A 10448-nucleotide genomic window follows, 5' to 3' on the forward strand; every position below is an offset into this window, starting at 1 on the left:
ATTGTCCAACCAAAGATACCTCACCCATTCCCAACTTGCACATACTATAAAAAAATTTGCCCATGATTTCGTGATTTTATACATGTTATAGAACTGATGCAGGTAACAAATTGTTGACAAGGACTATACATATAAAAAAAATAAAAAAAAAATAAATAAACTCATAGGAATGCAAGTTGAGTAACAGAGGCAAAGGACAAAGGAATAGCTCCTGGTAAAAAATTACATATTTGTTAGAATTTATTTACACTTAAAGTAGAAAGAAAGAGAAAAAGAACCTAATATGATTATATGAATGGGAAGGTAGTCCATCCTCCTCGTTTACTATGTTTGATGAAGACATTGTTTCCACCTTTAGTGGCTTAAGCTTCCTGCTATTTTTCTTTTCAGCATCAGTTCTATAATCCACCAAAAGAACTTAATATAGATAGCAATATAAATATTCTTGTAGATATATTACAGGAACAATATACCAAAGAACTTATGTGCTTGTTTTTACCTAAATAGATAGCCATTTTCCTCCTAGTTCTGTTTTGTAGATATATTTCAAATAATAATTAGCCACGTTAATCCAAATACCATCATCATCATAATGTATTTTGAACATATTCAACCATGTTAGCCCACACACTTTTTTAGCTTCAATAGGAGTATGATTCTATAATTGTCTAATGATGTATTTTCGACCTAATTAGAATGTATGAAACTATATTAGTATCCCTTCAATGCTATCTTTTACCTGACATAAAACACTATAGTAAACCCATAGGAAGCCCATGTTTCACTAACCCACTGATTACAAATTTTAAACCCTTAGGAATCCTGACTATTAACCACTATTTTGATCTTTCTTTAATTTATAACATAAATTATTTAACACGAGCCATAAATACTGCAAAAGTGTAGTAATGTTTCCAGTTGTTAGTTTTTCTCGGTACATAAACTGTAAACCCATACAAATCTCAAAAATTATAATCAAAGAATGGAAAGAACAAACAATATGTAACCTAACTTCAAGATCTGTTATTTCTCATCAACATGCTTCTCAACCAAATCAACAAATTGCAAAAGTATTCTAAATCTTTAAGGTTGACATATAAACTATAAAATGATGATAAAAGACATTTATTGTAAAGAAAAGCCATATATTAGCTTACATAATAGAAACATCAAATGAAAATTAGGTCAAACAAATTAACAATTAATGAAGTGAAGTATACGGTAAATCAAGAAACGATGCAACAGGAGTGAAAGTTAGTTTACACTTACAATTCCTTCATTGGATGAATTGAATTGAAGATAAAAAACACCATGGATCTTAGCAGCATCGCAGACGACTTGTTTTGATTCGGAAAGCCCTAGAAGCACAAACACATGATTACAAGCATAATGTAAGTTATACAACAGACATAAATTCTATACACATCCCATCAATTTCCACAATGACCAACAAATTCAAAATAGAAACAGATCAAGCAAACGGGAACTTAAGAAATTTAGCGGTGTAACCCTAAACTGTAATCGACAATATAAAGACATCATCAAAACAAACAGACATCTTTCGAAGTCTCTTTAATTAGGGCTTTGAGAAACATAACGGACTACCAAGAGTGAGTGAGATTGAATGTGCTCCAAGCCATGGCAGGGGAACAACCAAGACCAGAGAGAACAAATTACCAGATTTGGTCGTATCGAGGTGCCCACTTCTCGTAATCGTAAACCGTGGTAGTGGCGATGAACACTGGTGGCTCCTAATTTTTCAAATTTGGGCAATGGATACCAGATGATGTTGAGATACTTGGATGAGAGAGAAAAGATTCGTTGAATGGGAAAAAGGAGCCAGAGGACGCATTGATTCACCAGGTAGAAGAGGGGTTTATAATGATGAATTTAGGTGCTTAGCCTTCAAAACTGCTAAGAACCGCCAACATAGCGTGATTTGGGGAGAACATGGGCAGGAAAATGTGGAGGCCCAGGAAACTGCTTTGAACTGCCATCACAGAGGTTATTTTTATGAGTTTAAGTGACTGAGATTTAATCTCAGCCAAATCCAATGGTGGATATTGATTTGAGAGTTGGTTAGACTTAATGGGTTTAATATATATATAATTACAATAATGTATTAATATTAGTATAAAATACATTACTTTAATAAGTTTTTGTATTTGATAGGTTGAATAAGAAAATGAGCTAAATGATTCATGTAAGCTATAAAGGATTTTATAATAATAATAATTGTCGGTCAAAGATCATGTCATTCTTTTTTTAATTTTTTTTGAAAGGTAGCATTTAATTAAAACGGACCCTCTAGAAAGAAGCTCAAGGGAACAACATAACTACAAACACGAAGAAAGCTACAAATTACAAGAAATCAAAGTGACTCCAACTAGAGTCTTCAAAATTCAAAACCTTGGCCCGATTTTTGATCTAGAGAAACCCAATAGCCTTCATTTCCACGGGAACTTCACCAATCGCTGGTCTCTTGCTGTTAAAATTAATATTATTCCTCGCCTTACAAATAACCTAATACGCGATAAGAATAATCGCTTAAATCATCTTCCTTCCCTTCTTGAAAATCACAAGAGAACAATGTAAGGCCAAAATATCTTTATATCCATAGGCAAAGATAGCAGGTAACTTGCACCAAGACACGATACCATGCCACTCCTCACAAAACGAGCAGAGAGGAGACTCGACAGGGATATTTCCATAGATGAGGGCATCCTTAGACGATAAACGTTTGAGATATAAGTGCCACCCAAAGACATTAACCTTTATTGGAACCCAAGAATTCCATACGAAGTCGTAGTGATCCAGAGGATACGGTTGAGCACACAAGAGACTGCAGTTAGATTTGACCGAGAAGGAGGCATCTATTCCTTTATCCCATTTCCAAACATCCGAGCCAGACCCAACCGAGACCCCAAAAAGCAAAGACAAACATGATCTGCACCCATCTTCATTATGTCGCTAACACAAACCTCTTTAACTCCTTCCAGATTGTACAATGTAGGAAACATTGATTTTAGAGGCTCCGATCTCACCCAAAAATCCTGGCAAAACATAATGTTTTTGCCATCTCCAAGAGATGCCTGTAACGCCCCAAAATACAAATTTCTAATATGATAGTATGCTTTCTTATATAGGGTGTGAAATGTACTAAGTAAGTTATTTAACTTAGTTAAATACATAAGGATTAAGTATAAATGAAATGGTGGTGTTGGTTGTAAATAACCAAAGGCTCAAAAATTAGAAGGACCTAAAGTGACAAATGGGAGAACTTAATAAAATTCAGCATTTTTATATGGATGTATGTATATGTGTTGACATATACACACACATATGAGGAAAAAAGGGGTTCTTCCCCAAAACCCCATAAATTGACGAAATTAAAGGAGGATTTGAAGCCAAAAATACTTGCATGATTGAGGAATTCAAGCCATCTAGCAGTAACAATCTTAAGGTATGTTGTAGATTTTGATTTGGTGATATTACAAGAAAGGAGTATGTGATCAATCTTTGAAATTATATGAAATTAAGCATGTAGGTGCATTAGAATCACCAAAATAGAACTTAGATTATGCATGATTTCAAATAAATTGATATTTTGAGGTGAAACCCATTTGTTATGGTGAAGGTGGTGACATGGGTGCTTCACCCATATTCAAGTCTTGTTCAAATCATGATGTAGTGTGAGGTATTAGATGAATTCTTGTTAGATAGATTGAGTATGCTATAGAGTATGTATGATATTTGGTTATGTTTGATGAATGAAAGCAAGTAGTGAAGAATGAGCATATGATACTTGTACATTATGCTTAGTTAGTAGTACGCACACCAAGTGTTTGATGAAATGCATAGGTGAGATTATTATATGAGACTAGATGTAAACAACAAATGAATATATAGAATGTAGACATGATGTATTTAATAGTAAATTATCATGAGAAATATGTTCTTGATGAAATCCATGTGTGAATGTAGTTAATGTGTGATTGAGTAGAAGTATGTTTTAGGAGTTGTGTTATATGCTTGAGTGATGTAATGCACACATGTGGATTGTTTGATTGTCTTAATTGCGATTTAAGAAGTAAATGTGGAGCATATAAGAATCCTAGAAAAAGAGTAAATTCGAATGATGTTGATGTTAGTTACGAAGTTATGAGAATTTCTAGTATGAACAAATCGAATATGTTTGGTGTGTGTATGTAACTAGGTGATTACATGGTTGTATGTATTTTACTACATGAGTATGAAATGTTTATAGTGCTATTAGTATGATCAACTACATCGATATAGACATATGTTCCTAAGTTAGAAGTTTGTATACTTGACCGTTGACCTTATGAAAAGTCAACGAGTATGAGAATAACATTATTAGAATTCCTAATATGATTGTAAGACTAGGAGGATCGAGCGATGCATGATGGGTCATTATATGCTTATACTTGATGGGTCATTTTGCCGTAATTTCACCCCAATATGAGAATTACATTATTAGAATTCCTAATATGGGTCATTTTGCCGTAATTTCACCCCAAGTCTATCTCCATCCCCATTTTTATCTTCCGCAACTCCATTTTTATCTTCCAAGGAAACCAAAATACAAGAGAACGATTACCCTTTGCTGAAATCTTAATATGATTATTTCCTTCAAACCCTAGCCTCACCTCTATCTTCTCCAAACAAACACATACACCCTACACAAACTAGAAAGGAAAGAAAGAGAGCCGAGATTGATTCGTGAAAGAGATGGATGGCTGAATCGAAGGGGTGGACGCAAGACGAGTGTGTTTCAAATCTACTTTCCGACGATGTGAATCTGATTAAAGTTGCAGGTTTTTTAATCTTATTTCTAGTTGTTGCAGACAACAAATGGAAAATGGTTTAGGGTTTGATGATTGTAGTCTGTTGTTAAAGAAAAGAGGTGACAACAAATTTGGGTGAAGTTTTCAAGTTTGTTGTTTCCAAGAAACAGAATATTGGATCAAGTTTTCACCCTTCAAAGTTCATCAATTTTTTTTTTTGATTTTTTATATAATTTATAATATAATATGTAATTATGATTTTGTTATATGAATTTCATAAGACTTTTATAGATTCAATTAACCTTAATTTGTCACTTGGGTTAAGCAAAATCTTGGATAAGGTATTGACCTTCACATATCTTAATTTCAATTGCTTTCTTTTTGTAAATTTTAATTTCATTAATGAGTATGGATTCATCATTTGAAGTTAATGAGAAATATCATTAGATTCAAATGGGTATTTCTCAATTTTGCTCAAATTGTCACTTGGGTTAAATAGAATCTTAGATTAAGTTTACGAATAATATCTTAAACTTTTATTTGAAGTTTTGTGAATTGAAAATTGTGAAGCTCGGTGGGGTTTTGCAGGTTGGGGTGGAGTACGGTCAGCTGCAGCAACGACTGCAATTGGGGTGACCGGGGATTGATTTGGGGCTGGTTTAGCGGTGTTTGGTGGCGCTAGAGTACAATCTGGAAATTTGATAGAAGATATTTAAATTTGTTCATGTTCTTCATTTGTTCATATTCTTGATTTTTTTTGGTAATTTGAATAAGAGTGTGGGATGTTGTGAGATTGATTATGAATTTGTAGACGATGATGATGTTTATGGATGTTCTTGTTCATGGGTGTCCTTGATCATTGTTGTTCTTGTTTATGAAGATGATAGATGTGTGAAGATGGAAATTAGATTTTTAGGGCTTGATTTCAATTTATTTTTTTTAAGTATTGTGACATTACCAATATCGCCTTCGACTTAACGGTCAAATTAACATAAGTTAGGCTTAGGGACGCAACATGTAGCATCTTTGCAAGACAGTGGACTCAACGTCAAAATTTTATGGGGACTCAACATTACACCGGGCCCTTTCTTCAAGACGTAAATTGCAGTTTACTCTTTTTTTTTTTTTTTCATTATTTACCTTTACACTTTATTATCGTTACTAATTAGACTATCAACTTTTAGTAGTTTTGTCTAAACTTTATTATAATTATTATTCTTACACTTAACTTTTAAATTTCATTTCTTTTACTTATTTTTGGTCGTTTCTTTTTAGTTTGTTATCAACGTAATGTTTTTTCTAAGGCTTTCACAATTCTCGCATCCCTAAAATCTTTTTCCCATACCTTTTTTTCTCTTTCTCTCTCTCTCTCTCTATATATATATATAGAGAGAGAGAGAGAGAGGGAGAGAGATAGAGTGGAGGGTGTGGGAATGCGAACACCCTTTTTCTAAACTCTGTATGTATCGTCGTACGTAGGTTGTTTTATTTACGTTCTGAACCCACAACGAATATTCTTTTTTTATGGTTACAATGAGTGCCGCTATCGTAACAAACTGTAACAACTGTCACTAAAATCCATAATTAGGATGGTAATTAGCTATTAAGAAAACCCTAATTGAGAAACCCAAGTAATTCTGCACTAACCCTAAAATTTCCAGAACAATCAGAATCAGGATCAGGGCCCCTAAAACTCAGGGGGGGCAAAACCCTAGTGACGATTATCTAAATAACTTGTTGGCCGTTTTGAATTTCACAATTTCATCAACTCAGCTAAGTTACTTAGACACGAAGCTACCTATAGAAAATAGGTGACCACTCGCGTAGCGCGACACCTATAGGGGTTACCCCTCGCGCTACGCGACAGGGACAAATTTCGGGTATAAATAGTAGAGGTTGGGACTTGATTTCTGGCACAAAAACGACGAAGAAATTCGTTATACACGCTGAGTTATAGCCAAAATACTACACAAACACACACAAACCTCGAAACGCTGCCACAATCAGGGTAATAACTCGATCGCTATTACGATTCAACGTCCGATCGATTGTAACTATCCAACGATAGTCCAGGTGCTGCTCAATTGAGCTTATACTTTGATTATTCGTCGTGATTTCGACTTGAATATTAGAGTGCTGTTCGAATTCGGACTATGCTCTGTTATTCGTTGTGAATCCGATTGAATTATCGAGTATTGCGCTGATTAATCGTTGTGAAGGTTTAATCTCGTGAATTGTCGTAATCGCTGTATTAGTTACAACCCCGTTTGTGTGAATTAGGCTAATCAGTAGGCTAGACTCTGCCCAAATTGAATCAGCAATATATCAAGGCTTATCTGTAGACTAAACTTTGCCCATAGAAATCTGCAATGTGAGTTCATTTCTCTTTTCTCACCGTTTGTGAGTCTATACTCTTTTATCAAAGTGTTATCACCTTTTTGTGAAACAATTATATTGCAAATTTCTTTCTAAAAATCCTAAATGGTTACTAGTTATACTTACAGTGATTAAGTTATTATATTTTATAATAACTACTGGTATGGGAGGTATTATACATTATTTGATTCTCATTGCTATTACCCAGAAAGTTAGCATAACCATAATTATTATATATAAATCTAAATGGCAGATACCATAACAAAGTCAAGTATACTGTATTCTATTTGTAGTCAAGTTATTATATCATATTATTACAATTAGTGAATTAACATGTTTTGATAAGTTATAATAATTGACATAAAATGTCATTATTCTGAATTGCATGATTTGGTGCTAGAAATAATATATTTGACAAAGTAATAAGACATCATTATGTCCAAAGTCACTAGCTGAAAGAATGATCAGCAGTGATATGTCCAAAGACACTAGTTGAAAGAATGATCAACAGTGTTATAATTAGGAATCACTAGTTGAAAGAATGATCAACAGTGATAATGACCAGAAGCACTAGTTGAAAGAATGATCAACAGTGCCATGAATAGAATCGCTAGTTGAAAGAATGATCAACAGTGTTATGAACAAGTGATATGGTCAGAGTCACTAGTTGAAAGAATGATCAACAGTGATATGACCCAGTCATAGGAATTGCCTAATGATAGATAAATTGAATAACAGTAAAGTATAGTTATTTGATTAATTCACTATTGGATGAAAGTAAACCAATGAGTGATATTATTGCTGTTATATTGGAATTGCTATTATGTGACAAAATACTGATTGAGTAAGGTAAATGCAATGTTTTTCAAAATAATCACCGGTACCACTGGACTGCTCACGGCACCCGATTCCGTCCAGGGTGGGTCGGGGGTCGTGACAGAAGGTGGTATCAGAGCCACTGATCAAGCCATTATTCTGAGCCTATAAGTGTTGTATTTAAACTTAAATAAAAGAGTTAGGAGATTGCTATTAACTGGTAGCACATCTGATAACATTCAAAAGTTGAATAAGAAAAGATGCCTTCGTATAAGTTAAGCCACTTGTTTAAGCTAATTAGGTGTTCTTTAATACCTAAACAATAAAGTCAGGAAACTAATACAAATTAACTTATGTGTTGTACATGAATATGTATATGTCAATATGCACATATAATATCCTGGAGGTATTATTTTGTTTTAATTATTGTGTGATATTAATAAGTGAAAATATTTGCAATTCAGATGTCGAATGAAGTATCACATAATCCAGAAGCTCATGCTAATAATGAAAATCCTTTGGATAAAAATGCTATAGAAAATTTAATAGCTCAAGGAATAGCTAATACTTTACCTTTAATAATTAAAGCTGTTAAAAATCCCATAGAACCCACCAAAGCTATGAGCAGTAAGCATACCTGTGACGATAGTTTTAACCATAGTGTCAATAGTGATAATAATGATATTACCAAAATCCCATTTCCTAAGAAGAAGAAGGCGATGACTCTCGGGTGTACCTACAAAGAATTTCTAGCCTGTAAACCAACTGAGTTCGCGGGCAGTGAAGGTGCCACGGCTGCTCTGCGATGGTTGGAGAAGACAGAGGCTGTTCTTACGATCAGCAAATGTGCTGAAGAAGATAAGGTGATGTATGCATCTAATCTCTTTAAGGAAGAAGCCTTAGAATGGTGGAATACTATTCTTCAGGCAAAAGGAAGGACCATGGCTTATGCCATAAACTGGGAAGAATTCAAGGAAGTAGTAGAAAGAAAATTTTGTCCTCCTTATGAAAAGGAACGAATAACTAACAAGTTCCTAAATCATAAAATGATAGATGTGAATTGTCGTGAATATACGACAACATTCTTCGAATATGCAAGAATGGTACCAACTCTGGCTTCGCCAGAATCCGTACTAATTTCTCGTTATATTTGGGGATTAGTTAGCGAAATCCGAGACATAGTCAAGGCCGTTAGACCACAGACTATTGAGGAAGCAGTTGAACTAGCTAACATGCTGACAGATGGACTAATCCGCACAAGAGAAGAAAATAAGAAGAAAGAATTAGCCCAGAAAATTTCCCAAGAACTCAAGAAGAAAGAAACTGAACCGTCATTAGAGCAACCTATCTGCAGAAATAGTAACAAAACGCATTCAGGACGATGTCGTTTTAGGAACACACCCTACTGTGACTTCTGTAAGATGACCGGGCACACAGAGGAAGAGTGCAGAAGGAAAACTAACATCTGTTACAATTGCGGGGAAACCGGACACATCAAACCGTATTGCCCAAAACTAACCAAAACATCTAACACCAAGGCTTGAACAACAGACGGAGCTAAGACGAACGCGCTAGCATACGCACTTACTACACAAGAAGTAGAGATGATTCCAGACGTAGTCACTGATATATATCTAAGTTAAGTTATTATTTGACCCTAGTACAAATAAAAGTTCATAAATAAATACATTCCGTCAAATATTTCCTCTATTTCAAATCCATACCAAACTTGTTTGGTTTTTACTTTCGTTGAATCCTTTATTTGGTCACGATCACCTTGTGGTGACGTTTTCACAAATTTGAAGCTTGTGCTAATTTCGTTGCACCTCTTACATACGGATTTAATTATTCATTCATGTTAAATCACTTTGATTTATTCTATCAAAACAATCTTAACACAATCGTGTGCTAAGATAATGATACACAAATTTATTTCATATTTCCGTGTATCTATCGAGCGCTTCGCAATCTTTATTGCTTTATCATCTTTGATCATTTCAATTTCAATCCAAAATCCTAATGTATTTATTTGAAACATTCGGATTTACTTCATTTGATTTACATCATGGTGAAACTCGTTTCATTCACCGCTACTATTTCAATCACTATGACACCTTGTGGCGTCATAATAAATTTGTAGCTTGAACTATTTTCAATTTCACTCCTAATATACGAAATTTTGGTTCATATTCTTAACCAATCTTAATACAACTATGTGTTAAGATAAAAGTACACAAATTCGTATCATATTCCGGTGTACTTCTTAAACGTTTCTTCTATCATCGAAAATTTTATAATATTTCATTTTGTCTTTTCATCATCAATTGAAACTCCTATTTGAAATAAATATCCAAGTTTTCTTCATTTAAACTTTCAGTTGATTATACGGTGAAATTGTTCGAGCACCGTAATTATTGAAATTATTCCAATCATTACGACACCTTGCGG

At 34.1% G+C, this 10448-nt stretch overlaps 1 long non-coding RNA gene across 1 annotated transcript; it reads right to left on the reverse strand.

The window, feature by feature from the left end:
* Positions 1–257: 257 nt before the first annotated feature.
* LOC118480521 lies at positions 258–8863 on the reverse strand. Its single transcript, XR_004863091.1, has 3 exons — positions 8574–8863; positions 1270–1358; positions 258–398 (listed from the first exon to the last, which is right to left on the reverse strand). It is a non-coding gene; the product is annotated as an uncharacterized LOC118480521 (long non-coding RNA).
* Between the last annotated feature and the right edge of the window lie 1585 nt (positions 8864–10448).

The sequence above is a fragment of the Helianthus annuus genome, chromosome 7 (assembly GCF_002127325.2).
Source record: "Helianthus annuus cultivar XRQ/B chromosome 7, HanXRQr2.0-SUNRISE, whole genome shotgun sequence".
Taxonomy (NCBI): Eukaryota; Viridiplantae; Streptophyta; class Magnoliopsida; order Asterales; family Asteraceae; genus Helianthus; species Helianthus annuus.